This window comes from Protopterus annectens, chromosome 12.part0, assembly GCF_019279795.1.
Source record: "Protopterus annectens isolate FY-2018-M chromosome 12.part0, PAN1.0, whole genome shotgun sequence".
Lineage (NCBI taxonomy): Eukaryota > Metazoa > Chordata > Ceratodontiformes > Protopteridae > Protopterus > Protopterus annectens.
The window spans coordinates 630793893-630808528 of NC_056746.1; the positions used below are offsets into that span (position 1 = coordinate 630793893).

At 37.3% G+C, this 14636-nt stretch overlaps 1 protein-coding gene across 3 annotated transcripts in view; it reads left to right on the forward strand.

Annotated features, from left to right (window-relative positions):
• Positions 1 to 14636, forward strand: part of INTS1 (integrator complex subunit 1) — a 2399836-nt gene that overhangs the window by 1086135 nt on the left and 1299065 nt on the right. The window lies entirely within an intron of this gene.

The window sequence follows — 14636 nt, forward strand, 5'->3', positions numbered from 1 at the left end:
TAAAATGATAAAAAAATAGTAAAACTAGAAGGACAAACTTTTGTTCTCGGAGCGTTTTAAGGTTAAGTAATTTGTCAGTATGTTTAATCTGTGAGCAAAATAAGTATCTTAAATAAGTTAAAATGTCTCCAGAATGAATGCAGAAATGTGATGAAATGGTACTCAGCATGCAGTCTCACTTTCCTCCCTTTCACATAATAATGGATCATGGTTATCTGTTTTTGGTGTTTTACTGTATTGGTAAGCACTGACATGATTGCTTAGGTGAAATGGTGATTTCCTGACATTTTCGTGAAAGTCAGCCTGAGAGAGTAGAAGATATGTTTCCCCCAGAAATACTAAAAAATACTTGCAGGACAGCACTGGGCAATGTCAACAGCATACATTACCCACAGCAGTAGATTGTGTTGGGACATTTATTTGTAAATGCTAGTTGGATGGGGAATGGTGAATGAATAGCAAACTGCTAGTGCTGCCCCTAGCAGAAGGCTAGATAATTTAAATTTAAACTTCAAAGATGTGCCAATTAAAAAAAAATGATCGTTCTTTGGTTAAGTGGGTAGTGCGTACAAAAGCAACTGATCTTAAAATGCTAGATTGCATCTTAGCAGTTGTACATACTGCTTGTCAGGGAGTGGTTTTGTGTGTGTGTGTGTCTGTGTGTGTGTGTGTCTGTGTGTGTGTGTGTTTGATAAATAAGTTGAAACATGTTACTGTGGCCATTGTGTCATTCACTTGAACCCAGTCAAACACCAGAGCTGCATACAGACAAAGATCTTAATTCGGTTATAGGGAGGTAGAATTAGTGTGAAAGCAACACATCCTTTATCTGTTTGTCAAGGATAGTATAGGAGTATGTGTGTGTGAACCAAGTTGAATTGCAGTACCATGGTTTGAATTTTTAAACTTTATCACTTGTTAGTCAGAGGTCTACCCAGTCAGAAGGAATTTACATTTGGTAGACAGCGAGACATTATGTATATGATTGTCAGTTTGCTTCCCAGTGACTGTGTAGGGTTGTGTGGATGTCTGTGAAATAATTTCAAATACATTTCTCTTGACAGAATTACTTTCACTTGATTACTGCCAAACATCAGAGGTGTACCCAATCAAAAACTGGTTATTTTTGGACAGTGGGAAGGCATTGTATGTGTGAAAGCATCAGACAGTCCATATATATGGCTTATTGGCCATTGCATGAGAGGAAAAGGAGAATCTGTGATTCGAAAGAAAATTATGATCTCAACTTTTATGTCTGTGCAACTTGTGTAACTTCATTACAGTCACAGGAGGTGTACTACTTCAGAAAGAAAATACATTGCGGGGACAATCTGTGCGCTAAAGCAGTTGGAATTAGTATTTTTGGTATTTCTCAGAAACAAAGGCTTAGTTTTACTTTTAAACTTGTTACTTTACTGTAATTTCATGCCATATGTACTGTGTAAGGTATTGCATTACTTTCACATCAGACATGCACAGTTTCTTTTTTTTAAGAAGGCAAATATATTATACATTGCGTCATTAATATATTATGGTCTTATTAACATATTATGGTCTTATAAAAACTAAAACAACTGTTTTAGTTCTTGTGCTCTTATAAGAACCCAAACCAGTGTTCATTAGTCCCTAAAAGTGTTCCATTGTGTTTGAAATGCTCAAACAAAAAAAAAAAAAAGAAATTAAGGTTCATAAATTCAAAATGAAAGCATTCCATTGTTTTTTCACATAAAAGCACAGCCTAAGTGCACTTTATAACTGATTTTTTTTACTTTTTGTCCAAAAGCTGTATTATAAAATGTCATACTGTTTTGGTGATTTAAATCTGTATTAATAAGCACCACCACTGGGCCCTTGTGACCATTGCAATGCCTGTCAAGTTGTAGTATTTTCATTCTCTTTAAGAGTGCTTATATGATCATATTTTAGAATGTAGTCCAGATGTTGAAGATAACTGCTGTGGCTTGGCATTGTACTATTAAATGTGTGGATATGTTTTTTCATCTTAAACATGACATTTTTAAAAAATGACATAGGTACATGTACATTAATTGAAAAGAAAACAAACTAAAAATTTTCATTAGTATTTTCTTGCAGTATGCAAGTTTTCTTTTTAACAATTTTCATTCACTCCAACATGATATAAATTGCTCAGTTCCTGCCTACCCTTAAACTTCAGTCCTCTTCCTGAACATTATTCTATATGTATTGTTTCTGCAAATTCCATTTATTTTTGTGTAATTTGCTTCTTCCGTTTTCTAAGGATACTACCACCTGTTCATGTCCTTTACAGTATTCAGTACTGCATTCCTGGTTGGTTTAAATTTGGATTTCCATTTTATTGTAATTTTTTTTTCATTTTCTAATTTTTTTTTGTGACAGTGAATAGCATTAAACTTAGTAAGGCCTTATTATGTCTAAGCAATTAGGACATATATCCCAGATCAGAAGAATAATTTCCTTAGTTATACCATTTGCTCCCTCAAAATGTCCAATGAAGTATCCACAAGGGAACTTTTAAATAATTGTATACAATCCCAGAATAGGGGATTTTCCTTTCACTAAAAATATGATATCACTAAAACATATTCCCTGAATATAACCTTATGTTTGGGCCAAATGTTGACTTCAAGTACATGTAAGCTTTATGGGAAGAATTATAGTCTTGGGTATAGTTTACATCTAATTTTCCATTTTATAGGTTTCAGTAAGTTTTAGCAAAGTGTCAGAGGAGTTTGAGGTATTGACTATCAGGCACGTGTAAGCAGTCATTTCATTGTCACAATATGTCATGATGCAATATATTGTGTTTCAACTGGGGTGATAATGTATATATTTTTTTAGGGTATAACATGTAGTACATGCCCAAAATATATCTGTACCCAAATGGCACTTCAGCAGAAGTAAAAATCCTCTATATTTCTTCAGAAAAGAGAATTTTTGTCACTTGAAAAATGCTCCCAGCATAACTCATTGTTCTGATCCTGACCAATGTCAGCATGCCATCTTTTAGTACGCAGCTGTTTTTAAGTCATTAAAAGTAGAATAAGAGTCTTAGTTGCATTCTGTATCAAAGCATACAGGTATAATTTCCTCAGTTCTTCTAAGAACTGTGAAAGGGGGCTGACATACAGGTTTTATGTATAGATGACAATGACTTTAGATGATTGCCACTGTTGAAGTGACACATCAACTTTGTGCTAAATCGAAAAAGGGGGTTGTGGATGGAGAGAGAGACAAATGTAAAGTTTATAGACATTTCAAAGTGACAGACATTTTGTTTTATTGTGTGTTTCCATTAGGGGTGAATATTTGACTTCTTGATTAGATGCAGTATACATCCAGAATATATATCTATATTTCTGTTGCAGCAGAATTGAAGATGTATACTTTGAAAGAGGAAGGTTTGCTCATTGATGTATGCTCTCCCCATTTTAGTCTGGAATGTAGTGACGTATTACATGAAGCAAAAACTGTTTACAGCTTTTTACCTGATATCACCAACTACATACATTGTGTAGCAGAGTATAGTGACATATTTTTCTCATACTTTTTGTTAGGAATTTTCTAATTGCTTCAGGAACTGTTTAACAATTAAATCATTCTGTGTTTTTCTGTTCATAACATACTACGTGTCATTTGTTCTGGCTGACTAAATCAGTAAATATAAAAATAATATAGTAGTGTGTTAGGACATAAAAGCTAAAAATACTTTTTTCAAAAGACAGGATTTCTGTCATTTTGAAAATTAAAAAAAAGAAAAGCATATATCTTGCCAGTGTTGACAGACAAGTATACATTCAGGATAATTTTGTTGCTGAACATGTTAACTCTTAGATTGTATTCTTTAAGACTGAGCATGTAGGTAACTTGTCCTGAAAATGGTATTAAAATCTGGAAGCAGATAAACTGAGATTTGTGGAAAGAATCAAGTTATAGTACAAATGGACATTAAAAACTGACAATATGCAATATTTGTAAAATATTTTGTTTAAAATAAAGGCATAGGTACTGCACCTTTTTCAGAGTAACAGATGTAAAAACTAAAGCTGTTAAAAATATAAATGTATAATGTTGTGACATAAGGTCCAAGTAGAACATACATTGTGTTATAAAAGTGAGATTTTATTTTGTAAATACCTTGACTTTTAAAACATGAAAAAACATGTTTTTCCATTTAAAACTGAAGATTTTTGGCAGAGAGGGAATTCAGTCAGCAATCCAGATATAAAGAATTCCTCCTGACACTAGACATCATTCCAGCTTTAGATTCCCAAGTGTTCATTGTTTGTGAAGACACTCCTGTTCCCTGTTATTTGCCACTTTGGCAGAAAAGTCAAAATAAAGGAAGGGGGTATTTCCTTCTTCAAAGTTCTTTTCCTTACTCAGTGCTTGACCATTTACTACTGTTTTACTTTTGCTCATGTGGACAGAGAGTGGCATTAAGATTTATAGTTGCTTTTCTGAAATTCTCCAATCCTTGCACTTTGGCTTGTAGAAAAAAAGCAGTTCTTGAACATCTAGAAGGTACTGATAATAAGAATAAATAAGAAAAAGAGGAGGGACAAGAAGTACAGAGAATTTTCCTTGTTCTTTATTATGTGATTAAAAGACAAAATGTCACCAACAGTCCAAGTCATCTGATCACTGGAGCTGTCAACACATCTTTCTTCTGGTGCAGGATAGTCTTATCCAGGGCAAACCCCCCCCCCAACTGGTCCGCTTCTTTTTTAGATTATTATTGAAAATTGGGGAAGTCACCCTTAGCACTTTTTAGCAGCCTTTGAGTCAATGGTGTCAAGGTTTCCTGACGAGGGTTTTGACAAAGATGCTTTGGAGTCAGATATACTTACAGTGCAGGTTTACTATGCTGCATTGCCTCCACTCCATCTCTGGCTTTCATCCAATGTAAGTAGCCTGGAACTTTCCCCAAGAATAAGGATGCTTTTGGATGTCTTTTTTATGCAAATTAATGAGTTCTTTGATAAAGCCTCGATGACCACACTTTCTGGCTTGTGATCTCTATCATTGATTGAATCCTGTTGACATCAGAATCCTCAGAAGTATCCAGGGCATCATGTGAAGAATTCATCCATCTGTGACAATACCCTTGTCCCAACTTTGAGGATCCTGAAGAGGGGTTTACCCCCTCCCATTGAGTTAGTGTTTTTTCTGACATGGAATCCTCCAAGGAAGAAGCTCTTGAGATGAGTAAAGGTATCTGGGAGTTGGAGGCACTCCCCATAAAGGAGATCTCTCCTTTCCCTGCATCAACCAACTCAGTGTCATTTGATGGTATCAGGGAGGCAGGGGTGGTTTTAACAGCATCATTTGAGAATTCAGTCATTGTTCAATTACTTGAATTCTGGGATGGAGTGTATGAATATTGTGATGGACAAGAAGCTACAACTGGCCTAATGTTTGGATGTTCCTGAGACCCCCTCCGGTGTTTCCTCCTTCTGTCACTGTGTCTTTGAAATTTGTAATTCCTCCCTTGTGTTCCTTAATATTTAAGGAAAGAGATTTGAAGGTACTCTGATACGTTTGTCTGTACAGGCATAAGATTGGACAGGAAGTGTCTGTCATCTTAAGTCTTTAATTGTCTTAGGCCATCACCCTCATAGCTGTGGTGCTTGTAGTGGCCTTGCTGGCCTGTGAGTAGTAGAAGACTCTGCAGTACTGTGTGTTATCACAAGACATGCAGTTCAGTGTGTTAGGTCAGTGTGAGGAAAATGTGCTGTGTTGGGAATGCTGGATTTGCTAGTTGTGAATTATATATCACATGTTGTGTTGCAGCACTGGTGCAAGCTTCTTCACGAGACTAGGTTCTTGTATGGTTTCTCCTAGAGTCAAAGACCAAGAAGCAGCAGTTCTTGGAAGAATTTTAAGCATCACAGAAAGTCTGCAGGCAATATGTATGTGCTGTTTGTACCATGGCCTACTACAACAGTCAGGGCTGTTCTGTGTTGGCATGCCTAGTTGTGTTTGTTTAGGCTTATTAATGAGATACAGAGCAATATGCTGGAACTATTTATCTTGGGGTCCCAACACTTTAAGGTTGCTCAGTACCTTATATTGGAGCTGAAGAAGGAGGTAGAAGCCATCCTTCATATGGTAGTTATAAGAGACACCAAGACCCCAGGGCAGCTGTTGCATAAACCTTTAGGAAGAGGTAAAATGAAATTTTCTCCTACCCATAATCTGAATCTGGATGAGGCCTAGGCCCAAATTCATCACTTCACAAACCAAGAAATCCAAGCCTAGTGGAATCCATAACAGGGTTTCAGCAGCAGTTTTTGACTGCCAGTTGGACCACTACCTGTGAATACAGCAGGAAGCAATCAGATATAAAAGAATAAAAGGCTGGAGAACTGGTAGCATTGATATTTTTTGTCTTTCAGCTCCCGTAGCAGGACAAACCATAGAGCTCATTGCTTTTCCACTAAATTTCCTGTCACCATGCATTTGAGTCACCCCTTTCTACTAAACCAAAGATTTGGTCCCTTTTTCTGCAAGAGGGCAGTTGAACTGGTTATTATGAAATGGGTAGGAAGATTCTAGTCCCATTTCATTTTGTCTTCAGAAGGTCCGATGTCCTGCAACCCAGACTGTATCTGAATTGGTTCAGTCACATTATGCAGTGCAGACCTTTCAAAACAGTGGCATTTCAATCAGTTTTGCCTCACTTTACACAGTAGGTATTTGTTTCATCTCCTGGATGTGTAGAACACATATCACTACATCCTATTGCACACGGATCATCATAGGTTTCTTCACTTTGCTCTGGTGAATCAGAAAAGCCATTTCAGAACCTTACTTTTTGGCTTTTCTTCTGTGCCATACATCCTTGCAAAGAGCTTAAGCATCTTGGTTGTTGTGGCCATCTGGAGGATCTACTCATTACTGTACCTAGATGATTGGTTTCTTTCAGTGACATTCCCAGCTAATTTGGTAAATGACAGGAACAAGACTCTGCAACTGTTAGACCTATTGAGAGTGAGAGGGAACCCCAATAAGTTTCATTTCACCCTGTCCCAAAAAGTGCTGTTTATGAGACTGACCTGGACACAACTTTTGGAGATGAATTTATCTCCTTGAAGAAGATAGGAACCTATAAAGGTGCCTTTTAATCTCTGGCCCAGTGCAGCTCCATCTTATCCTGGTCTTTCCTGTGGACACTAGGGCTTATACCATCAGTTTTTCTAGCATGACATCACATTGGAATCATCCTCAGATCATCCTTGAAGGCCAAATTATCCTATCTTGTAAAATGTGGGAGTGGGCATGGTGGATGGAGACCACCAACCTTTCTCAGTATCTCCCCTTTCTCCCAGGGTTTCCAGTATGGGTGTTCAAATTGGATACTTCTCAGCTGGGTTGAGGAGTCCACTTCTGTTTTTGGTCAACCAGGATTATGTGTATTCATTAGGAATTGAATATCCATCAGTGTGCTGTGGAAGTAAGGGCAGTTTGACTCTATTTCTAGTCTGTTCAGTTGTTTCTCTCTCTTTTGGGCTCTATAGACAATGTTTCTGTGTCATTCTACATCCCCAAACTAGGTGGTACTTGCTCATCTATTTTTCTTCTAGGACATCTGGTGTTATGAGCTTGGATCATCATACAAAGTTGTTTGTGATCCAACCCATACTAGGGTGCACTTTATCCATGCAGCCATTTCTAGTAAGGCAATAGTGTCAGATTATGAGTGGGAATTACTACAGATATCTTTGAGGCATGGGTCATTCCCTCGATAAAACTCTTCTCAGGTCTGGTCAGTGAAAGGTTGACACATTCTGTTCATGAAGGCAACGTCCTTGGGTGCTCTGTTCATACACATTGTCCCTGTCATTGAAGAGGAAGGTCATCTGCACTTTCCCACCAATCTCACTTATTCTGTGAGTCCTTCTAAATTTGCAGGTGGAGGGGTTAGTATAATGATTCTGTAGCTCCATGTTGGACATGTTGCATATGGTTTCCCCTACGACAGCAGCTGCCCAGTATCTATCCCATTTGCTTCCTGAGAAATGGATTGCATGTTGCACCTCTCCCTAATGACATTGGACATTTCTAGCTCCTGAAGTCAATGTAGTAGTCAGGCTTCATGTAATGTGTGACATTTCTCCTGTTTGCATGACTGTCAGGAATCTAGTTAGCAGGTCAGATAATGTATTGAAGTAAACTATGTTTTGTTTTAGGATTGTTGGCAAGAGGATTAATCCCTTTTCGTCTAGAGTGTCTTTTGTGCAGGACCAGTTGCTTTCTAGACTGATGTATTCCACTGTTAAGGTTTACCTTTCCTCTGATTCACAGTTCTTGATCCTCTGGGTGACGAGAGCAGTCTGCTTGGAAAAAAATCTTTCTTAAGGGTTCATCTCCATCCACCCTTTCATATACCCCTCTGGGACTTAAATTTTGTTTAGGAAAAGCTGGCTGGCAGTGCCTCCTTTTGAAAGTATGTCTTTCCATATCCTGTGTTTCATATCCTACAAAGTTCTCTCTCTGATGGATAGTACCTCTGCCAATATAATCACTGAGACAGCTACTGTGAGTAGATGCAAACTTAGTAGTTTTTCATAAATATATGATCACTTTGCATGCCAGCCCACAGTTCTTGGTCTCTGAGCTTATTTTGAACTGGTCTGTATAATTTTGTTTTAATTCTGAGAGAAAGCTAGCTCTGGAGAACCTCTGTTGAACAAAGTCCTCAAATTATGCATCCTGCCTGGAACAGGTGCTGATGAAAAGGCCAAGCAGCTGTGTTTCACGTTTTCCAAGAGCAGACAGTGTGAGTGAATTTCAAAGAGGGCCATGTGTGCGTCACGTTGAAGTTGCATTTTTCATTTCTTTTACCTGTATAATAAGCCCTGCTCTTGGTTCTGTTAAACCTTGCTTCACTTAGTGATATTACCTCAAATACTTTAGTGGCCGTTCTTTGCAGGACATATGTACTACATCAACTTTATCCAGGGTTCACAGCTTTGCAGAACATTGCAGCCTAGACATAGTATCAAAGTTGCAATTAGGATTCTGGAGAGCATGAATATATGGGCTGTTTGAGTTGTCTTTCCTACGACCACATCAGATTTCCTACAGTGATATTGATGAGTATTTGTTCATTTGGTGTTGTACTGATACTGAATTCTCCAGTGAAGATAGTTTATAGATCTTATCATAATCCTAGATATTCCAGAGGTGTTTTTGTCCAGTTAGAAGTCTACACTCCAAACCACTGACCCCTTAACCCATCTCTGGTCCCTTTGACTGGTATGATTTCTGACCACTTCCATCCTTTAGGAATGGGAGGGAACGGGAGGAGTGCAACAGCTTCTTTCCTTTTATTGACAGTCTTCCATCAGTGTGTCAGTCTCAAGATGATAAGGAAAAAGAGTGGTCTTCCATGTGATAATTGAATCCTAAACCAGAATAGCTATGCCTAGTAACAAGAATAATTTACTATTTTTGGACTGCTGACTGAACAGTGTTAGGGAGATGAGACGTTACAATAAGATAGGTAATACATTATGCAGGTAGCTCTCTGCCTTTGAGTCTAAGCTTACCACATATGGTTGTTAATTTATTGATAATTATTACAGCAACATTTCTTGCAATTTTCATGAGAATATGTCATATCACTTCAGGGAGAGAGTGTCATGTATTATATATAGAAAGCAAATGTAGCCAGAATCTGTCATTGATTTGGGGGCAGTCTTTAACATTGCCAGTAGTAAAGATGCTAAAAAATATTTACAGAGGAGGTATTTAATTCAGATAGTAATAGGGATAAGGGAAAGTGAAACAGAACTGAGAAGGAAGGGAAAGTGAAAAGGCAGAGGGTGCAGTGCATGTGCTAATAAAAGACATAAATAAAGTCCTTTAAAGACAGCGTGTTCTAAAGCATTTCTGATTGCAGTACCCATAAGATAATTACTTACTGCTGGAAACCCCTGCTTTGATGTAAGAGTTTTGGATTTCTTCATGAGAAGAATTGGGAAAAAGGTACATGGATGCATATGTATGATGGAAATGCTTAAAGTATTAATTCAGATAATTGGATGAATGGAAAGGGTTGAGGCCATTTTTCAAAGTAAAATTCACAAGAGCAATGTAAAAAAAGAAGCAGAATATCTACACTGAAGTACTGAAATGACAGTCACAAATGGAGGTGCATTTTTACCAGTTTTGTCCTTTTATTTTTAATATAACTTCTTCAGAAACAGTAATTAAAATGGCTGAACATTTCACTTCAGTTTAAAAAGTGATGCTTATAAAATCACTTGACAATTGCATCCAATCACATTTAACCCATGAATAAAATCAATTCCCATGGTCATGTGTTTACTAGAACCTATGGGTATGAAACATTTCATCAATGAAAAAGCTTCTATGAAAAAGGCTGTCTTAAAGAAACAATCCTGGATCGAACCCAGGACCTCCTGCATGTTTGGAAGATGTGATTGCCTCTACACTACAATAATCATAACTTCCTATATATGTAAAATTTTAAGTGTAAAAAAAACTTTTAAATCAAGAGCATTTTCCCTTGCATGCTGAAAATATAATGTTTTACAGTTTTTGTGCTAATAAAAACATTTTACTTTTATAAACTCATTGAGTCTTTTATCAGCACCTAGCCGAATTTGCCATTATCTTCTTTACATTCAGTTAGTATATTATAATTACCACATAAGCTGCTCATATTTACACCGTCAAGAACAAAAAATTCAATTTTTCTAAAATCCTGACATTCTAAAGAGTGTTTAGCTAAAGCATTACTTTCATCTTTCTTCCTGATAGCTAGAGTATACTCATAAATTCTCTTGGCTAACTTCCTGATAGGTTTTCCAGTTTAGAAACAGGAACACAAAAACAGCAATGTTTCCAATCTCCACACTTGTAAGTTCCCACCTTTGCGTTTTCAGACCAGGGCATACTGTTTTGTCCCACCAATATATTTTTTATGTTAGCTGATTTTTTTATATGTGAACAGTGGTTTTGGTCCTGAAGTTTCTGCCATTTCACTATTATCTTGAGTAATTTTCCAATTATTGTTTAAAATACTTCTAAGTCTGAGGCTATCAGCTGTTATAGGTAAAGGAAAGACTTTCCTAAATTACCTTCTCTTGGTGTCTGAATTTTGTTCTCCTCCTCCTTTGGCAGGAAACAGTGCTTTCTATGTAATTGTCATGACTTGTCAAAGTATACATTTTTAAAAGGGCTTATTAATACTGCTGGCAAAAAAAGTCAGTAATTAGACAATAGAAAGTTGGGGTCCTTCTGTACAGTAAATTGATAACCCTAATAATTGACCTGACAGAGAAGAGGAAGATCTAGCAAGAAACGAGTAACAAGGTTATTTTAACAGGGGGATGCCATGGCTTCATTACTTACAGAAACTCAAAGGTAAAGTTTAAAAGGGCCTGGGGAAAAAAGAGAAAGAAATGGGGATTTGCATGTAGTGATGCCTTTTCTCGACCACTGTTTTTATAGGACTGCTTGATGACACATGGATTGTAAAAGATATGTCTTCTTACCTCTGTGGTAACAAAATAATGTTTACTGCATAGAAAGTGGTCAGATAAAGGTTGCCTTGTGGACAGTCACACCAAATAGAGAACCTTAGTAAGTAAACTGGCAGATAGAGAAAAAAGAAAGTATACTTGGGAACTAAAAGGTACTGCAGTGGTGGTGCTGCGTAAGCATTGTCACCTCACAGTAAGACGTCCTGTTCGATTCTCAGCTAGACAGTCTTGTGTGTGGAGACATGCATGAATGGGTGTACCTTCTTTGAAGGTTGTGCGTCAGGGCCAGCAACTCGGCACATAAAAATCTACTGCCAATCATTAGCGGATCGGAGTTCCGTTGTGGCGACCCCTAACCGGGAAAAGCCGAAAGACACAACAACAACTTGGGAACTAAAAGGCAGTATTTGTTTTACTGTGTAAATAGTTGATTAGTTTTGTTAAATGCTTCGTGAAATATTTAATGATTTTCCAAAAAGAAAACCTTTCTGCTGTTCATTTTGCTTTTTTTTTTTTGGGGGGGGGGGTGGTGGAGGTTCAAACATGATGAATTATGAACATTGTCAATCCTTTACTAAAAAGCTTTGTTTAGGAGGGCTAGCAAATTTAAAGAGTTATGAGTTAGCACATGTCCTTGTTTGCTTTAGCTAAGATTTGTAAGGGAACTCGTTTGTAAGTGGACATGGAGCTACCTGCATCAGGTAACAGTGAGGCTTGTAGAAAATGAATGTGTGCTCATCAGGCAGACACCAGTTCAGTCCCTGTGCTGCTTACTAGATTCTGCACCAGGTATCTTCTCACTGTTTCTGTTTATTTTTCCTATGGGACCTTTTTCTTTATTAGTGATGCGTCTCCCTTGGGCTGCCACTGTGCCCATGTTTGCAGGGATGTTCAGTGTTATACCTGTCCCTTTGGTGTCCAAGTAGCTTCATCCATAATTCCGTTCATTTCAAATACTTTACAGTAGAAAATCTGTCACTGTGTAGTGAACATCTGTGACCCTGACAGCCAGTGTCATTGTTTAACTCCAGGGCTCCCACACAGAAAAGGAAGAATATCCTTTCCTTGAATCATGCTCATGTTCCAGTTTGGAAGAAGAAGCTAGCTCCAGAAGATGGCTACACATTGACTAACAGTTTAATTCTAGATTTCCCAGTGTGAAAACATAAATTATGCAGAGAAGGCCAGTAGATTTGTGTTTCTGTCTACATTTCAGTAACTGGCTAGTAAGTGCACTGTCTCAATGCCAGGAAGAAAGAAATACAGAGGACTTGAAAGAAAGCTACAAAAGGTGAGGAAAAAAAACACTGACTGGGAAAAGTTCTGCAGCTGGTAAGCAAAAAGCAGTACAACCTCCAGACATGAATTCCAGTAATCTAGAAGAAGGTACAAGACAACTGCATACATACCTGGTTAAAATAAAATAAATACTGATGAGTTAACTCGAATAACAAAAGGCTGAAAAAAATGGAAGAAGCTTTAAACGTATATTCAGATGAGGTGATAAAACTGCAAAAATCAGAGATCGAAATGAAGAAAAGGCTGGCTGAATACTAGACTACTCCAGAAGAAATGTTTCAAAAAAATAATAGAATTAGAGGACAGAGTACATAGGGAAAACCTGAGATTTTCAGCTGTACCTGAGAAGCTGGAAGGAATGGACTTTATTATAAATGTTTTATAGTACAAATAAGCAACTGGACTGGTATTCAATATCAGGAGGAGTTAGTTGAAAGGGCACATTGTGTGTATGCTCCAAACCTGGCAATGAGAAAGCAACCAAGACCTTTAATAGTAAAGATGCAATTCTACTAGCATAAGGAGTTTATTCTGACAAAGCTGTGGTACAAGGACAAAGTACTAAAAGTGGGAGAGAGCAAAGTGTCTGTGGAGAATGATTTACTCCCCTTCTGCATGGTGTAACATGAGTAATTTATTTCCACTATTCAGGGAATGTTGAGAAGCAGGCTTAAGATTCAAATGGTTCTACCCAGCTATTTCCACAATATTCTTCCCTAGAGGGACAAATTTATTTTTTGAGGTAATACATGCTAAGGAGGAAGTACAAAAGTATGTCAACAAAAAGTGAGCTGTGAAACAGGAGATTCTGCTGCTTGCTCTTCTTGTAATAAAGACCTCAGAGAGACTGTGCCAGTGAAACCTTTTACAATGTTTTAAGAGAAAATGGTGGAGAGAAGGAAAAGAGCATGAGAGTTGACTAGAAGAATTGAGAGTATGTTGGAAATGAAGCAGACACTAGATTTGGGAGATGGAGATGAACACAAATAAAACATGTAGCTTGGAAATTGACAAATGTGGAATTACAAAGCAATAATTGTATTTGCAAAATATGATAGAACAAGAAAATCTGGAAATATTGGACTGGTTTGGACTTCATTGAACTTGTGGGGGACTCTAAAGAATATGCCCTACTTCATGTCATTAATATTCGGAAAAATAGGGGAGAGTAAGAGGAGGGAGAGAGTTAACTGTAAATAAAACATTTTTTTTATTAACACTGCTATTTTTATAGTGTATGATTTTCTTTTCTTTGCATGCTAGGAAGTAAAATGTTCTCAGTTATTTTTAAGTGTAATGGAGATACTATTGTAAACACGTGCTCCTGTTTTTTTTTTCTTTTTCCTCTTCTTTCCTCTTTCTCATTGTTCAGTTTTAAGAAATTTAGACACTGCATTATAAAAAAAAACTGGAAGAAGAAAAGTACGGTTAAAGGAGCATGAAAGGGGAAAGACTGGTGTGCTTTTTTCTCATGCTTGCATGGGGGAGTGACTGGATTGAGGCCCTTGCTTGATCTCGTAACAAGTTTTAAGAGAAAGCAAGTAAATGAAAAAGAATACTGACTGTTGTGTTTTTTTTTTTTAGAAAATAAGTGTATGCTTAGTAGCAGTTCTGTATGTAGTCCTCATGTCTCCATGGAGATAATCTGATAGAGAAACCGGCTAGAAAAAAATAAATAAATAAATTGCCTAAGATAATTTTCTCTGAAAGTATTCAGGTGTTTCCCAGCTGGGAGAGCTATAAAATTAAGACAAAACCAGGCGGTACTTCGTAGAAGCACAGGTTGCATCATGAGTCTTAGCATGGATAACCTTTCTTTTA